Source organism: Triturus cristatus, chromosome 11 (assembly GCF_964204655.1).
Source record: "Triturus cristatus chromosome 11, aTriCri1.1, whole genome shotgun sequence".
NCBI classification, from domain to species: domain Eukaryota; kingdom Metazoa; phylum Chordata; class Amphibia; order Caudata; family Salamandridae; genus Triturus; species Triturus cristatus.
In genome coordinates, this window is record NC_140594.1 from 105,724,417 (window position 1) to 105,741,732 (window position 17,316).

Consider the following 17,316-nt stretch of genomic DNA (forward strand, 5'->3'; position numbering starts at 1 on the left):
GAGTCTCTAAGACCAATTGTGTACCTCCACTTCTTGAACAAGTTCATAAAAATTTAAGAATTTAAAAGGACCACGCTATAGGAGTTTATCCTGCAGCTGCGGGAAAAGGACTACATGCGAACAATAGACCTAAAAGATGCCTACCTACACATGCCCATGAACCGCAAACACAAAAGCTACCTACAGTTTGTAGTTAACCAAACCACTACCAATTCAGAGTGCTCCCTTTCGGAATCAAGTCAGCACCCAGGTAATTCACAAAGCGGTGACAGTCTACCTAAGGAGGAAGGGTATGCATGTTTATCCATATCTAGACAACAGACTAGTCAAACCAAGTTGTTTCTCTCAATGCAGGAGGCACATCAGGACCGTCATAGACAACCCTTCACAGACTAGGATTCACAATCAACCTAGAAAAGTCATCAACAAATTCAGAAAGAGAGAAACATTTCCTGGGAGCACAAATCGACACAGTGAAGGCCAGAACATGTGGGGAAAATGATAGACTTGCTGGCCAGATAGTACAAGCATGATTATACATGAGACCACTCCAAGAGTTGATCCAAAACCAATGGTGACAGGCAACAGGGAGTTGGGAGGTGCTAGTGGTTGTAACACAGAGAGTGCAGGAAGAGGTGACGCGGCGGAACATAGACAACAAAACATAACCTTTCACACAATCTACTCCAACAGTGACAATTGCCACGGACCCGTCTCACATGGAATGAGGAGCACACATAGGGGTATTGAATATCAGAGGGCTGTGTATAGCAGAAGAAGCGATCCAAATCTTAATTGTCCTGGAACTAATAACTGTGTTCTCGGCTCTGAAGGCCTTTCAGACACAGGTCAGAGGGAAGGCAGTGTAAATCCAGACAGATATCACAGCCACAATGTTCTATCTGAACAAGCAAGGAGTGTCAAGGTAGCATGTGCTGTCAGAACTGGCCCAGGAAATATGGATATGGGCCATTCAGAGATAAATAATCCTAATAACAATGTATATGCCAGGAGTAGAAAATGGAGTAGCAAACAGGCATCCAGATCACATGAATGTGAACTAAACAAACAAGTGCTGCAAGAGCTCTTCAGGCAGTGGTGCACCCCAGAAATCGACCTCTTTGCAACACCAAAAAATGCAAAATACTTTTTGTCCAGACACAACAACGCCACTCTCAGGGTAGTGCCCTGTGAATAGACTAGTCCGGGTAATTTGTGTAATCTTTTCTGCCAATTCCCCTCATTCATTTAGTAATAAACCAGTGCAAACAGTGGGCAAAACAAATGTGGTTCCTGGAACTGCTGGAGAAGGCACAAGGAAATACAAAAAGGCTACCAGCAAACACGGCCTTCTCTCCATGCAGGGAGGAAAAATCCACTACCAGGAGGCAAGCACCTTGAGCTTAGTGGCCTTTCTCCTGAGGACATAGAGATAGGATGATTTCACCTTCTAATTGATCCATGGACATCCTAAAAGAGGGTAGAAGGCAAAGTACAAGCAAGTGCAACTCAGCGAAATGCACAGGTATGTCCTGTGATGCGAAGACAAGGAACCGGTCCACAGTTGAACAGAGGACCCCACATTAATCAGATACACATCTGCTAGATAACAGTCTAACGTGCTTCTCTAAAAGTGCACTTGGCAGGAATAGTAGACTACAGGAGAGGACACCTAGGACAACACCCTGCCCCATAGACGCCTGTGGGGCCGGCGTCCCAACCAATCACAACGCTGCCATTGGTTTGGGGGAGGGGAGGGAGGCTTCCTGTTCCTGCGGAGGCAGGAAAGTAGGAGCAGACCGAGCAGAAGACACGGGATCGGAGTAAGGCATTGTTTTTTATTTTTTATTATTTAAACCCACCCCGCATGACCACTCGCCTGTCCCTCCCGCACCCCACGCCGTGATCCATGCCGGCCGCGACTGGACCGACATTGCACCAAATGGCCACAGACAACACCCATACACACAATAAATAGGCGAAGATGATGATTCTGGACCCAAACACTAGATGTTGGAACAATGCACAGCATGTGAGTCCAGAAAATACAATACACTCCTACTGATAAGTAACTATTTTGTAACCTGCTAGACCTTCACAGGTCAGGGTTAGCTTACACTTCTATACACTTTAACCTGGCTGCTATTACTTTGTATTTACGCAGTGGGGAACCCTTCTCATTATATGGAATTCCTTCACGCAAGCTTTTATAGATAGACTTAGAGTTCCTCCATGCAGGCTTCCTTCTGCCCCCTTGTCTGGAACCTCAGTGTGTGCTTACAAGACTTATGGGTCCTCGGTTTGAACATTACAGGCTTGCACTTTGCAGTTCCTTTCTTGGAAAGTAACCTTCCATAAAGCTAATTTGTCTTTATAGTGTATATATAGGGTTCTCTGTTTTCACTTGAAACAGATTTTAACAGATAAAACACCACCAAAGGGGATATTTGTTTTTTAGTAGGAACTGGAAAACACTGAATAGGTCTGCACTTTTATTTCTTTGGTGCCAAATAGTATACCTGCAGCCCCTAACTACAATCACTTTTCTGTAATGGAATCTCCCATTATGACCAACGTGCTGCATGCTAAGCTACTTAATATGCCAATGTGGACTTATGCAAGGTCTCTGGAACCCTACGGCCTACACCCACCTCATTTAGTAAGCCTCACATTATATGGTTTCAGCTCATTGTTTACTGCATGTTGCCGTCTCGTGACCAGCACGTTCGCAGCTGCAGTGAGAGCAGTCTCTCACTCCAGGGCAAGTAACACTTCCTTCGTTGACTGCGAGACAGAGCTTTGCTTTCTGAAAGCTCGGGTACCAGGATTGTGGCAACAAATCATATTCTACATATTGATACCTTCAGAATCCATTTTCTCCCATAAAACACAACACTCAATACTGCTGTTCATATGTTTACACTTTGATCACCTAAAAAACATACCGTTACACAGAGAAGCATCAGGGGCCTTATCATGAATGCGTTAAGGGCCAAACTGCAATAAAATAAAGTCCATGAGCTGGTTTTGGTGAAACTCTACTGCTTTCTGTGCATACATTAGCTTAGAAAATGTATGAACTAAGTATTTCAGCTGTAGACAGTACAGCTAGTAGTTTCCTTCTATGTGCTGCAGAACAAATATCCAAATTGCATACAACTATTTTACCTGGGAATATGGAGAAATAATGCAAAGTTTTGAAAGGGCAAAAATTAATGAAAGGGTACAAAGAAGGGAGTTAGGGGCCAGGTGTCGAAGATGGCAACCGGAGCGGCTGTGATCTGCAGAGCTCCTTGTGAGGCCCTCTGTAGAATCCTGCAGCATCTGTGCTTCGCCTTTCTCCACCGAGCTTGACATAAGGCTGAGGTTGGCTTGGGGTTGGACTGAATAGAGCTGGCAATGTGGCACCCATGGTTTTGTGTAAATCTGCTGGTAAATTGCCTTCTCAGGCAGCCGGCTGCTGGGACGCCTACTCTGGACGAGGTCTGGGCCACGCTGCCAAGGGCGCTGGGAAGTGAGCAGTGGAGCTTGGCGGCCAAATCCTGTGGTTGGTGAGACGGCGCCAGTGGGACTCTGCTGCTCGTACACTTCTGGAGTGCTGGAGAGGTCCCAGGTGGAGTGCAGGCCCTGTGCTGCTTCTGAGACCTGCTCCTGGAAGCTGCATGGCCGGGGCCACAGAGGATGTAGAGATGGGTTCGGCCTGTCCTCTTGCGGCCCAGCCCCAAAAGGTGGGCCGGGCACTTGCTGCCTTTACTTTACGCTACATCTGCCAGGACGGTGAGGTGAGGAGTGGGACCCGAGGCAGCTTTGCAGGAAGGGCGCTCATGCCCGAAATGCATTGGGTTTTATCTGCTATATTGTGCCATGAAGAGCAATGAATTTCGGCGTGCTGGATGAAAGCCTTATGGCACCTGTCGAAATAGAAGGAAAAAAACATGTCAAACTGGAATACAAATTGGACTAAGAGTTTTTAAAAAGCTGGATAAATTAAAAAGCTGGCGTAATTTGATTGATGGTGGACTTTTCGGGTTGTGCATCTGACTCTCACTAAGCCAGACGCGGCTGGAGCTTGTTTATAGCTTATCATCATAGTTTATCCAGACTTCACAGCAGAGGTCTAACAGTGCAACAACTCCAACATGACTGTGAAACGACAGCGGCACCTACTGAGCCTGAAGTAAACTTTCTTTTCACGGCCAAACTCAAGGTGGTGGAGGGCGACACGACTGACTCCTTTCAATCTCCATTGGAGGCGTGGAATTGGCTACAGTGAAGGTGACTTCTGCTTCCCATGGACGAGGGCACCGCGACCCGTAGGGAAGCACGCAGTGCCCAGCAGAGGAGGACATCTAGGTAACCTGGGGGTCTCCCACATCAAAACAGGTGGAGCATGACCAGGTAGTGGCTGAGGTGACCCAACATAGCTGTAACCCTTTCGCCGTTCTGGACTTTAATCAGGGACTGGCATGGACACTGGCACTCATGCATTGCTGAAAGCTGCCTTTTTATATAATATACCAAAAAGAGGTATACTATGCAAAGAGTCCAGGTATCCCTTATAAGTCGACAGGGCTTGCTCTAGCAATCCCAAGGTGCTCTTTTAAGGGGGAGTGTGGTCAAGTAGCCTCAGGCTTATCAGAGTAGTGTTAGGCATCCTCTGCACACACACACTGTCAATAAATGGTGCACATGACTCAATTATGAGATCCACACCAATTTATAAAAATACCTTATCTTTATATAATATTTGGCACCAAGATAATCAAAATTGGGTAAGTTTCGAGCTAGAGAAGTTTAGAGTTTTCAAAAAGCGACAGTGCAATTTCTTAGTGCAATTTCTGAAGCAGTAATATTATCCTATAAAGGAAAGACATACTGCATACAGATACTTAACTTACAGGACCAATCTTCAGGACTTAAGGTGAGTACAGGGAAAGATCCAAGGCAGCACCAACAGGTCACCTGAGCAGGTGTGCTATATAGCGTTGGGTGCCCCTTGTAAGTCAACGGGAATCAGTCCGGTCACAAAGCCGCTGCAGGGTGGCTCTGGGAGGCTAGTCGGACTGAACCAACAAGAGGGCACAGGTCTCACGATGCACAGGGACGTGAGGACACCTTTGTTCCTCTTCTCCTCTGGCCGGGTGCAGAGGTGTTCTGAGGTGTTGCGTTCTTGTCACTGGAGACACTCATGGTAGAGGGGGCCTGCACAAAGAGGCTGCAGGCGGCATTGGGAAGTCTACAGTTGGCGAACCCAAGGTGGTCTTGGGATCTGGAGGGTCAGGGGACCACACTTGCACAGTTGACCCACTTCAACTCGGGCTAGGTTGCTCGGGTGCAGTGGTTCTTTCCCATGTCTGGTTTTTGGTGGTCCAGAGTCCTCGCAGCTCTTCTGGGGTGCCTGCAGGGTGCAGGGGAGCAGCTCTACTACTCCACAGGAGTTTCTGGGTCTTGAGTGAAGGCTGGTTGCCCTCCCAGGCTTTTGGAGGCACAGGCAGCTGTAGAACGAGTCGTCTTTGGCACAGTTGTAGAGGGCAGCAGGCAGGCTGGTAGGGGTGGCTCCAAGTCAATTGCTGGTGTTCTGTTCTTGGACCCCTTAGTGTCCATCTTCATCTTTCAGGTCAGCAGTATCTGATTCCTTTTTTCTGCCAGGGGCTCCCCGAAATACCAGATTATAGGGTTTAGGGTAGTAGCCAATGGGCTACTCACCCCTGGGGTCATTATGCCACTTATATGGCCACATCCTGTGGGAAGTGAGCAAAACCCTAGAGTTCCTAATTTTACCATCACCAAGATGGCAGACTTTTTATTTTCATATTCACATCAGGTTAGCCCCTTTTAAGGGTGGGAACTAGCCTGAGGGTGAATACGCCTCTCTGATTACTAATTTTCCTGCCGGTCCACGTGCCATATGGCCTTGGTCTGGGGAGGGTCGGCTTCGCCTCCCCTCTGAGGGAAGCCAGATTTGCATTCCAAAGGCGGGGCTCTTTGAAGCTCCCTGACTTGGAATGCTAATTTACAGTTCATGCTGTTGAAGGGGTTGTAAACACCCTCTGCCGGACCGGTTTTGTTCTTGACCTCCTGCGAGCATGGGCCTTCACCCCTGTGGGGGGGTCAGAAACTTGTCTGTGGTGCTGGGGGGGTCAGAACAAGTCAGCCAACACTCTAGTAGTTGGTAGGTTTTCATGGGGCACCTCTAAGGTCTGTATTAATAAATCTATCAATGGATCAGTATTGGTTTATTATTACAAGATGTTTGATACCAAACATCTTTGGTTTCAGTGAAGCCATCATGTAGCTGTGGAACTCGTTTTTGATCAGTGCCCAGCACATTCACTTAAAATGGCTTCCCTGGTCACTTGTACTGGCAGTAATTGAACAACTGGCCAGCACTGGGGCAGATTTATTCCTGCAGATATGTCCACACATGGGGGTATAGTGCACCCTGCCTTAGGGCTGTAGGGGTGACTTTACCTATACTGCATACAGTGTCTGCACGCATGACACATAGTGCTGTGTGCCATTTATGTTTTCACATTTGTCTCTGCACTGTGGCACACAGCCTGCAATGACAGTTTGCATGTTATTGCTAAGGGGTCCGGACCCTTAGGGTGGCACAATACATGTTGCAGCCCTTGGGGGTGCTCTGTAGCCTCCTTGCCCTAGGTACCAGGGGTATCATTTACAAGGGACTTCCAGAGGGTGCTAAAGGTATTACCAATTGGGGAAACAATTGTACAGTTTTAGGGAAAGAGATCCGGCACCCCTACACTAGGCCTTATATAGAGTGCACTATACTACAAGCGAGGACCTATCTGCATTGGAAGATATGCCCCTGTGAACCGCCCACATTGAAAAATCGGGATATCTGCACCCATCCCAATCAGGTTTCAGAACGCACCACTCTACTGAAACTACCCTTCTGGGAGTAACTGAAAAATTGCGGCAATGTTTAGATCGGGGTGAGACCACGGCGCTCATTTTATTAGATCTGAGCGCAGCTTTTGACACCGTTTCTCACCCTATCTTGCTGAATTCTCTTCAGTTAGCAGGTGTGGAAGGTTCAGCTCTGCTCTGGCTGTCCTCTTTTTTGAGTGACCGTTCATTTCAGGTCTTTTCTTCTGGGGTTTGTTCCACCTCTCGAGTTTCTGCATATGGAGTTCCCCAGGGTCTACGCTGAGTCCATTACTTTTTAATATCTATGTGCGTCCCCTTGCTACCATCGTTGAGGACGCAGGACTCACCCTATGCTCCTATGCAGATGATACTCAAATCATCTTTTCGTTATCTTCCTCTAAAGACAACACGATATCCTCGTTACGGAACGGCCTACTCCAAGTTTCAAAATGGATGAATACCAACTGCTTGAAATTAAACGGGGATAAAACGGAGGTTATCATCTTGGGGAAAGATAAACATCTTTGGAACCACTCTCATTGGCCTCTAGAAATGGGTACATTTCCCCAGCCGGTTACCCAAGCCCGTAATTTAGGCTTCATCATTGACAGCCAACTCTCTATGAGACAACAAGCAGTAAATACAGTCGGAACTTGTTTTTCCATTTTACGATGGCTGCGGAAAATAATTGGGATACTTCCTTTTGCTACACAAAGAACTGTAGTTCAGTCCCTTATAACGTCCCGATTGGATTACGGGAATATTCTCTACTTGGGCTGCAATAAGGAACCTGTCAAACTGCAAATGGTTCAGAATTCTGCTGCACGCCTTCTTTGTCATATTGCACGACGAGACTCAGTTACTCCTTTTTTGCAGGATCTTCATTGGCTCTGCGTTAATAACCGCATCAAATTCAAAGCGCTGTGCCATATTTTAAAAATTAAACAAGGTGCAGCTCCAGTATACTTGAGAGAACTTATCTGTCCTTATATACCACTCCGCGCTCTGCGTTCCTCTACCCAGGGTAATCTAACACTTCCCAGGTTTAAATTGACAAGAATGGGCGGACGCTCTTTTTCATACCTTGGTCCAAAACTCTGGAATTCCCTTCCTAATCATGTGAAGTCGGAATCCTCCTATTAAAAATTTCGCCGAGATATTAAGACATGGCTCTTCATTCAGCAAATGGCTTGAATTACCTAGTCTAACTTAAGACTCATTGCGCCGGGAAACCCTATCAGGGTAGCTGTGCGCCCAATAAATGTAATAATAATAATAATGTCGAAGTCCATTCTTAGGTATTGCAAGTGAGCAGGGAAGCAATTTTGAGTACATGTGCTGGATGCTAGTGTTTACGAGATCCCAAGCTACATGATGGCTTCACTGAAACTAGAGATGTTTGGTATAAAATATCTCGTATTAATAAGCCCAGACTGATTCCAGTGATGGATTTATTCATACATGCACCCAGAGGACACTTTTGAGGTGCCCTCTGAAAACCTATCGACTACTAGTGTGCTGACTGGGGTAGACCAGCCTGCCACCACAGACAGTTTCAGGCCCTCTGCTGTTGAGAGCCCGTGTTCTGGGGGCAGAAACAAAGCCTTCTCCGGCCGGAGGTGTTGTCGACTGCGAACAGGATGGCTAAGCAATCAGCATATCGTGGCTGGCGGCTTCAAAGGCCTCTGCCACCTTTGATATGCGACCCAATGCTTCCCCCTACAGGGGAAATGCCAACCCCAGCCCATTTGGCACTAGGACAGGCAGGAAAATTAGCAAGTTAAGGGACATGCCACCCTCTGAGGCTAGTACCACCCCTAGGGTGGGCTACTAGATGTGGACACGACTTTTAGAATTCCACCATCTCGATTTTGGTGGAATTAGGCTTTCAGTATCAGAGTTATACCCACTGCCCACTGGAAGTCTTTGTATAGAGGTTTGGACACCCGAAATTTAAGTAGCCCATTGTTTACTACCCGTTACTCTCCATAAAGCCCCTAAATTGAGTATTTAGGTGGCACCCTTGTATCATCGGATTAATTCTGACCGCCAGATGGCTTCTTGATCAATTATAGAGCTGCGAATTGAATTGACAACTAATTATACTATAGCAATCACTGACACAGAATAATCTGAAGAAGGCTTTGCCGAAACGCGTCATTTCATATTTCTGTGAACTTGTTCAGTGTTTTTATCTTGTTAGAAAATTGTATATTCATTGATTGATCTTATGTCATTGAGTGAATTATCAATCAACGGAATCACTCTTGCACATTTTAGCAATATATCCAATTGCTAATACTTGACTGTTTTATGTATTTGTCGTTTGTATCAAAATGATTGTCTTATATATGTAGTCTTTGCAAGTGAATTGAATATCTATCATGAATATCAAGTTGGTTATGAAACTACAAAAATAAAAATGAAATATTAAAATAAAAATATAAATCTCTAATGGTTTAAGTTACATCATTGTATTGATTGTTTCTGTATCTCTGAAGTTGCCACGTTTTGTGTAATTTTATCTTTGCACTTAGCCTGGTGCAACCGTCACTCTTTATATACAAGGTGGCACCCCTGACACCAGGAACTTTGATTTGATGGATCGAGAAGGACGACACGAGAGCTGTAAGAAAAAGCGAGAACTGAAGACTGCTGTGGACTTTTGGCACTAAAACCTGCATACCGCACGTAGTCTCAACAATCGAAACTTGCCTGGCAGCTGACCAGCTTTCAAGAGCCTTAGCAGACTGTCAGCCTTCGTAAATTGCAAAGAAATCTCCTTTGGAGTACAATAGCTACTCCCCTGCAGTCCACAGGCACTAAAACACAAAGTCCAGTTTACCATGCAGCTGCTCCAACGGCCAGCATGACGCAGCAGTCCCCTAGAAAGAGAACTCTGGGCTCCTGAAGGTCAGATCTGTAGCCCGCCAAAAGGCTACTTGATGTGGGCACAACTTTGAGAATTCCACCATTCTGACTTTGGTGGAATTAGGCTCACTGGGTCAGGGTTATGCCCACTTCTCACAGGAAATGGTCATATAAAGGGTGTAGACACCCTAAAGTTAAATAACCCATTGGCTACTACCTGTCACTCCCCGTAATGCCCCTAAATTGAGTATTTAGATGGCACCCCTGACACCATGAATTTAGATTTGATGGCTCGGTAAGAGAAGGGCACTGAGAGCCGCAAGAAAAAGCGAAAACTGAAGATTGCTGTGGACTTTTGGGGCCAAACGCTTCCTGCCACACCAAGACTCAATAATCGCAACCCAGCATCTCGTCCTACAGCTAACCAGCTTCCAAGAACCCTGGGAGACTGATAGCCTTCACAAATCTCCAAGCAATCTCCCTTGGAGTGGAGGAACAAGTCCTCTGCAGTCAGCAGGCACTGAAACGCAAATTCCTGTTTACCATGCCACTGCTCCCCGGCCTGCCCAACGCAGCAGATCCCCAGGAAGAGGACCCTGTGCTCCTGAAGGTCAGATCTGTCCCCTCCCCGAGTGAGAGGACACCGGGACCCAATCAGAGCCGCACAGGTCCAGTACCCAGGGTACTGGACCCTTTGAAGCAAGATGAGCTCATGAGAGTCCAGACTCAAACCGAAGCAGCTTTTGAGGGACGTCCGCACGGCAGTGACTCACTTCCAGAGGGGCTCAGCTGTCCTGATATTGCCCCCCCTCAACCAGCGAGACCGACGACCGCAAGGTTCCAAGGCGCACAGAGCCCAGCCGACCTTTCCTGTTGACGTCCCAGCCCAGGTACCAACAAACCGACTGTGCTCCCTTATCCCCTGAACCTTTGTGAGCCTAGCCCCCTTTGGGTGCTCCTGGACCTGTCTCCAAGTCTTCTCCACAGCCTCTTTCTAGGTGCCCCCCTTCTCCTTATCGGTGTAGCATGCCCTGCTACCAACGTGACCAGCCCTCTGCAACCAGATGCCCATGACAGGTTACGAGAAACTGCTGATAAAGCTTTGATCCTTGGCCCTCTACATCCCAAAGTCCAAAAGGAGACCCCCAGTAACCTACTGTAAATAGCTGTATGCTATCTTTGCCACTCCCATAGGAAAGCATTGTGTGTAAAGGCGCATTTAAGTGAACATCTACTTACCTGCTAAAATCAGTCTGTCTCATTTATGCTTCTGTGTGTGTCAACAAATGCATAGCACTCTTCTCTGATAAGCCTAACTACTCGCCCACACTACCACAAAAGCGAGCATTTGGGTTATCATTTATGCCTCTGTAAACCAACTTGGGTATGCTTGGACTCTTTACACAATGTACCCCATTTTGGTCCGTATATAGAGTCGGCTTCCTACATTGGTCCCCATACTCGCCACTCCTTATTTATTCTCACCTGTTCTGCGACTTGCAATATAATAATGCAGTTGGTACCCCATGTGCATTCCCAACTAAGGGAGGAGTCGCAACCTATTCAGTGACTCGAAAGACTTATTAGAACAAAAACCGCTTTCAACTTCCGAGCCCAACACTAGATAGATGGAGTATTCAGAGTATGTGAGTCCACAGGCCTACACGCTACAAGCAGATGCTTACAGCGTTAGTAACATTTTCCATTCTTTATACTGGTTGGTCCCTTTAATTGCAAATCTTGGGATCATTGTTTAAGAGGTGAAAATGTCCTTTATTCTCTGGAAACAGGCTTGTCAGGAGGACTTGGCCATTTGTTTTCACAACTTAAAACAATACACTTGCAGAACAATTCTGTGGACCCCTGACACAGTTCCTCATCTCTATGAAAGCATAATCTTATAACAAAGTTAGTAAGTTGACCCAGGTGGCCCAGGCTGTAGATCCCCTTTTGTTTTGGAGAAAGTAACAAAAAAGAAACACACACCTTCACTGCACTCTTACTCATTGCCTAATCCTGACACCCAGAAGTAAAGTTGTGAATACTCCTGTCTGCTGCTTGTCAGCAGTAACATTGCAATGCATGCTGGACACTCGCATCCTAAGTAGCTGGTAAAGGTGTACCTCTTTCACAAGTTCAATTCTCACCTTTCTCTGTGCTTTCCTTACAATATCAAGGTTGTGCTACTCTCATAATAAGAATATTGTATTTAATGGCACCAAAACATTTCAGTATTTATTTATATTGTTTGACAAAGATAGTTTCCTCCATCCCCAGTCTTGATGTTACAGCACGGTGCACTTCACCTTTTGTTTTTATAATGGACTCCATTAAACTTCTTTTGAAGGCACAGTGTTAATTAGCTATTTCAAGATGGCTGCAAAGACTACATTAAAAATCTCACCTAAGAGCTGCATGCTGGAAAATTGCATATCGCAAATTAAGAAGCATGTGTTGCCTTTTTGCATTGATCTCTTATAACAGAATTGTGTACAGACACTTTTTTGTCTCGTTTTTGGGCAGAATGCATGTAATACATACTAGGATGACAGCAATATCTACAGGGAACAAGCATTTGCAATGCAATAGGTCTCGCAGCTACACGAGTTTAAACTATTGGCTTTGTAAATGACAATGCCTTTTATGTATGTTTTTAAAATGAAAAAATAAATAAAAGGGATTGTTATTTGCAATGTCAATAGCTCAAACTCTCGTAAATGCAAGACCAATTGCATTGCAAATGCTTGTTTGGATAGGCACGGGGAAATTAAGTTATTTGCCCAGAAGCACAGGATGTTGAGACGAGACTCGAACCCGGTTCCCCAGTGCCAAAGTCGGCAGCTCTGGGATTACGCCACATCCTATCCCCACCTTCTAGTGCAATGTCATAGGAGTTTCGAGTGATCCATTGCACAATTATTGATCTAGTAAGCTGTTCTTAACTTAGGACATTCTGGTGAACACAAAAGACACCATGGTGTTAGACTGTGTTTAACTACCAGCACACACTGAGCATTCCATGTAGTGAAGTCTGCATGCCTGAGCCAGGAAGGGGCTGCGGGGCGACGGATGCTGACGCATTGGAGCCCTTGCAGGCAATTAGCAGCAGACTTCTCGTGTATCGGGTTCAGCCTGAAAGAATTTCCAGGGACTGTAATTACTAGACGGAGATTTGAATGTAGGGTCAAATTTGCACCTGCATTGGTGGAATCAACATGATGTTAGAATCTCTTTGTAGGTCGCAAATCCAGCAAAGGCCTTTAATTTATTTGTGCAGTGAACATTTTTGTTGTAGTAGGAAGGACTACACCATCAGATGCAGCATATAGAAAGTCAGTTCGGGTGGGTTCATGTGCATGGTCTGGCTGGGTCTAGAATAGGAACACTTCTATAAAATGCAGACATGGGGGGAATATCCTGGCCTAACCTAAACATGTGTCCTAAATCAGTAGCAGTTGTCAGCAGGGGAGAAAGAAAGGTGGGAATCCTCAGCGGTTTAACGTCACTTCAAAGCTGTTTGACACATCCTCGCGATTTCAGCGCCACAAAGCCAGACTAAACAGCTGTGTGATAAATGAAGCACAAGCATGCTTGATCTAAGTATGGGACTGAAGCTTACGATGAAACAGAACACAGGAAAGCGTTGAAGTAAATAAACTTGGCTTCTCCCGTAAATACACCACGTGATATAAAATGCATCTTTGTTATGTCATATTTTGTGCAGTGCAGGCTTGGCCCCCAGTAGCTGGAGCAGAGGAGCGACTCTTTCACAATGTCGTGATAAACCAGCCCCGCTGTCGAGCTCCGCCCTGGCCCTAGTCTGTTCCACATCAATTAATTGGGAAGCGCAAGTACATGGAATTACGGTAATCAAAACACCGGGCTGCGTTGCTGCAGCAAGGAGGTGCTCATCTGGAAAGAAGGTTTTCTCCTTCCCAAAATAAAGGCTGCAGTTACTCGAAATGTTTCTTTTTATTCCGCGTTTTCCGATTGTGGCTTCACTTGTGCACCCGCAGCTACCCCAAGTAATATGCTTTAAGGCTCGATACCCTTGAAATCCCACAATCCTTTTAACATCCATCACTTCTGCGTTAGCCTCTCTACATGGAGGTGGCTCCGCTTTCCATCCTTCCGTGGTTGATAGATTGAGTCCCTGCACATTGGACAATAGTAAGAGTGCTTAGAAACGATAAAAGTGCAGTTTGAAGCGCTATTTAAAGCACATGTTATGGTTTTTATTGATATCCTAAACTAACAGTGAGTAGGGTGAGATGACAAGGTTGGAGCGTGGGGGCCCTCTCCATGTACTTTGTAAGGGCCCCCTCAAGTTCGGTTACGCCACTGATATGTAGTGTGTGGCTGGCACTTTTGATACTGTCTTTTTGAGGCTGGTACATCAGAGCGCAAGTTACACGACATTCAACCTTGGGAAAGGGTGCTGTAAGTAAATGTTTGCACAGTGAGTTACTGCTGCTGTTTGTTCCGCTCTCCAGACAGACAGACCGAAGCAGAGCATAAAGAAATTACCACAAATACCTACAGTCAGAACTCGGAGATTGCTTCTCAGGAGAAAAAACAGTGTGGTCTTGAACTGTGAGTGCAGGATTGTGGTATTCAGAACTAGTGAGCGGTGCAGAGCAGGATCTTAGTGCGGTGGAGCCGAGCGCTGCCGTTGTGTACCCAGCTGAACAGACCAGAAAGAACTGACCGGCACTGCGGAGGAGCCGAGTCGTCGGAACCGAGGCCCAGGAGTGCCGGGAGGTAAACAGCCAGAGGCGAGAGAAAGTGAGGGCGCGAGGAGCAGCTTTAGCACGCCTGTGCTGCTGGAGGTCTGAGGGGCGTGGCAGAGGCCCAGGAAGAGGGCATTTGGTAGCGGAGAGGCCCTTGTGGCCGCCAAGAGCAGGAAACAAGGGCTGACTGTGCGATCACAAGACTGACTTTGGCAGAGAGGAACAATCTCCAGGAACGCGTGCATCTCTCTTGTCCTGTGTGCGCACAGACAGGGAGGGAGAGAGGGAGCGACCAAAGCTGTACGCGTGTGCACATCTGTCCTCGCACACCTGCTGTCGTATGCTAACGCCTAAAGCCGTACACGTGCACATGTCCTGTCTTTTGGGCGCGTACACATGTCCTGTCCTCCTTTGCCCACCAAACCGACAACAATAGGTCTCGCCAAGGCGAGCAGCGCATGCGCTGCGTTGCTAGGCGCGACCTAAAAATGAAAATACCCAATTAGTCAATATAAAAGATGAACTATTGTATTTTAACTTCCTAATTTGGGGCCAAATCGATATTAAAAAGCAACCTTTTTGACCACTCAATACATCTGCTTAGTCATCTAAGCTGACAATTTGTGACCAGATCATTTTTACTGATTATTTTAAGCTGATATTTTTGTCTGGTTCACTGAGAATATCATGTGGACAGAATTTTGTGTCAAAAATATCGAGGACCAAAATATCGAGAATGTAAGTGCTAATAGGTAAGTATAGATATACTATTGAGAGAGGGGGAGAGAGAGAGAGAGAACACACACAAGATTGCTCTGCTCTCTGAAAATCAGATTTTTTAAGCTTTTATTTCAGCAATATCGGTCCACACCAACTCGTTTCAGCCCTCCAAGGCCTTAATCACGGTAATTGAGTATTTTTTCCATTGCACTTATATACAGTTCACATTAGCCTTCTATGCGGCATTGTGGGAGATGTAGTGCATGTTTTTTAAACATTCAAACTATATCACATTATTTACATGTGTTCAGACCATTTCAATGATATTGTTCATACAAAGTATATACCTCCTCTGACATGTTTCAAAAAAATATGTATAATAATTTAAGTTCAAGTGCAATTATTTTCAATTAATATTTTTATAACAACAATAACAGTGGAGCCTTCAATCGACCAGCACCTAACCTAATATAACTCTCCCTGTACTAACCCTCTGTTTTTGGGAAAATCGTTTGCACACTCAGTAGCACCCACTGTTACAATGCCTATTCCCTTAGGAATCAAAGTATATGTCAACAAAAGAGAGGTGCACCACACGAGGAACTTAGGATCACAGAATTCATACGTAGTTATAAATTTTCCTCAAAAATCATTTCTTATATTCATTTTATTTTCATTTCCATGATAATTCCAAGAGACATAACATTCAGTTCATATGCCTCTACGAAAAGACCAGCCAACGCGTTTCGTCCTGAACAAGGACTTCTTCAGGGCACTGAGATGTAACAGAGATCATAGAAGGAAGTATCTTCATATGTTTTCACCAATCTTTTATATTTTCATACTGAAAGGCAGAGTTCCGTCCAATCAGCTCGTCAGAAAAGGTGGTCAGTCTCCCCATGGAGATGATGGTGGCGAGCCTCCTTGGAGCTATTTAGTTGCAATATGGTGATGGTTTGAGACTCCAACGCTCCTCAAGAAAGTGTAATTGCTCCCTCTGCGACGTTACACATCTCACATATGCACTTTAAAGTAAAACCTCAGCCCTGCCGAGAGGTCTTATCGGGCTCCTCGTGCGCGGGTGTGTGATCCGTGTTTGCTCCGTGATCCCTGCCTCTCGCCGTAGATAGTACCTGGGCCTCGCGCATGTCCGCGCGCCCTGGCAACGGAGAGAGATTAGGCCTGCCCGGTGGAGGGGCCCGGGCAATCAGCCGCACAGGAGTCACAGCTCTCGGAGCACAGCGTGCCTCCCCAGCTCGTCTTTCAGCCCTTTCAGTGCACGCGAGGACCTCAACCCTCGGCTTAATCTGCAGGAAGTGCACTTCCACATGCAATTATTTTCAATTAATATCATTATGTTCAAAGAGTCTTTCTTTTATGTCCATTGGTATGAATGTATTATTGTTTTTCCAGCTGCTGCCATAGAGTATTTCAATTCCTAGCCATATATATAGTATGAATTTCCTTTTTTACTCTATTTTTCATTATCGGGATTAGTACCCATACAGTTTATTTATACAATAGGAGTTCATTCCATTGTGTTCCAGTTCTTTTTCTTCCACAAAAATCAATTTTATTTCTTTCTTTATCATTCCACATGTACATATAATTCCTCATCGTTGTTAATTCCATGAGGGGTCTTGGTTTTCAATTTAATTATGTATTTTGATTCCATCTGTCGTAGTTTTCGAATTCTAAATGGACCTCCAATCACCATTCTGACATGCCATCATATGCTTGGCAGTGGCATATGTGTGATCTCTGTTCTTTACTGCTCGTAAATGTTCGAGGATTCTCTTTTTGAGCATGCAAATAGTACTTCCAATGTATTGCATGCCACATTTACATCTGATAATGTATATCACAAATTTCGTGGAGCATGTAATTTTCTGTTTTATGTGAATTTTGTTTTCTTGGAATTCTTGTATGCTTCCACAATTTTGCAAGCTTTACACACAATACACTTCACAAATCCTCGCTGTTGTTTTTGTAACCAGTTGGTAGATGTTTCTTCCTGAAAATGACTTTTTACTATTAAGTCTTTGATTCTGATTTTCTATACGTGATCAATGGACGTGATCCCAATAGAGAGCCAATGTCT

General features: G+C 45.4%; 1 protein-coding gene across 1 annotated transcript in view; it reads left to right on the forward strand.

Moving 5' to 3' along the window:
- The window catches only part of DDX51 (DEAD-box helicase 51), a 139,132-nt gene that overhangs the window by 111,583 nt on the left and 10,233 nt on the right, over nt 1-17,316 (forward strand). The window lies entirely within an intron of this gene.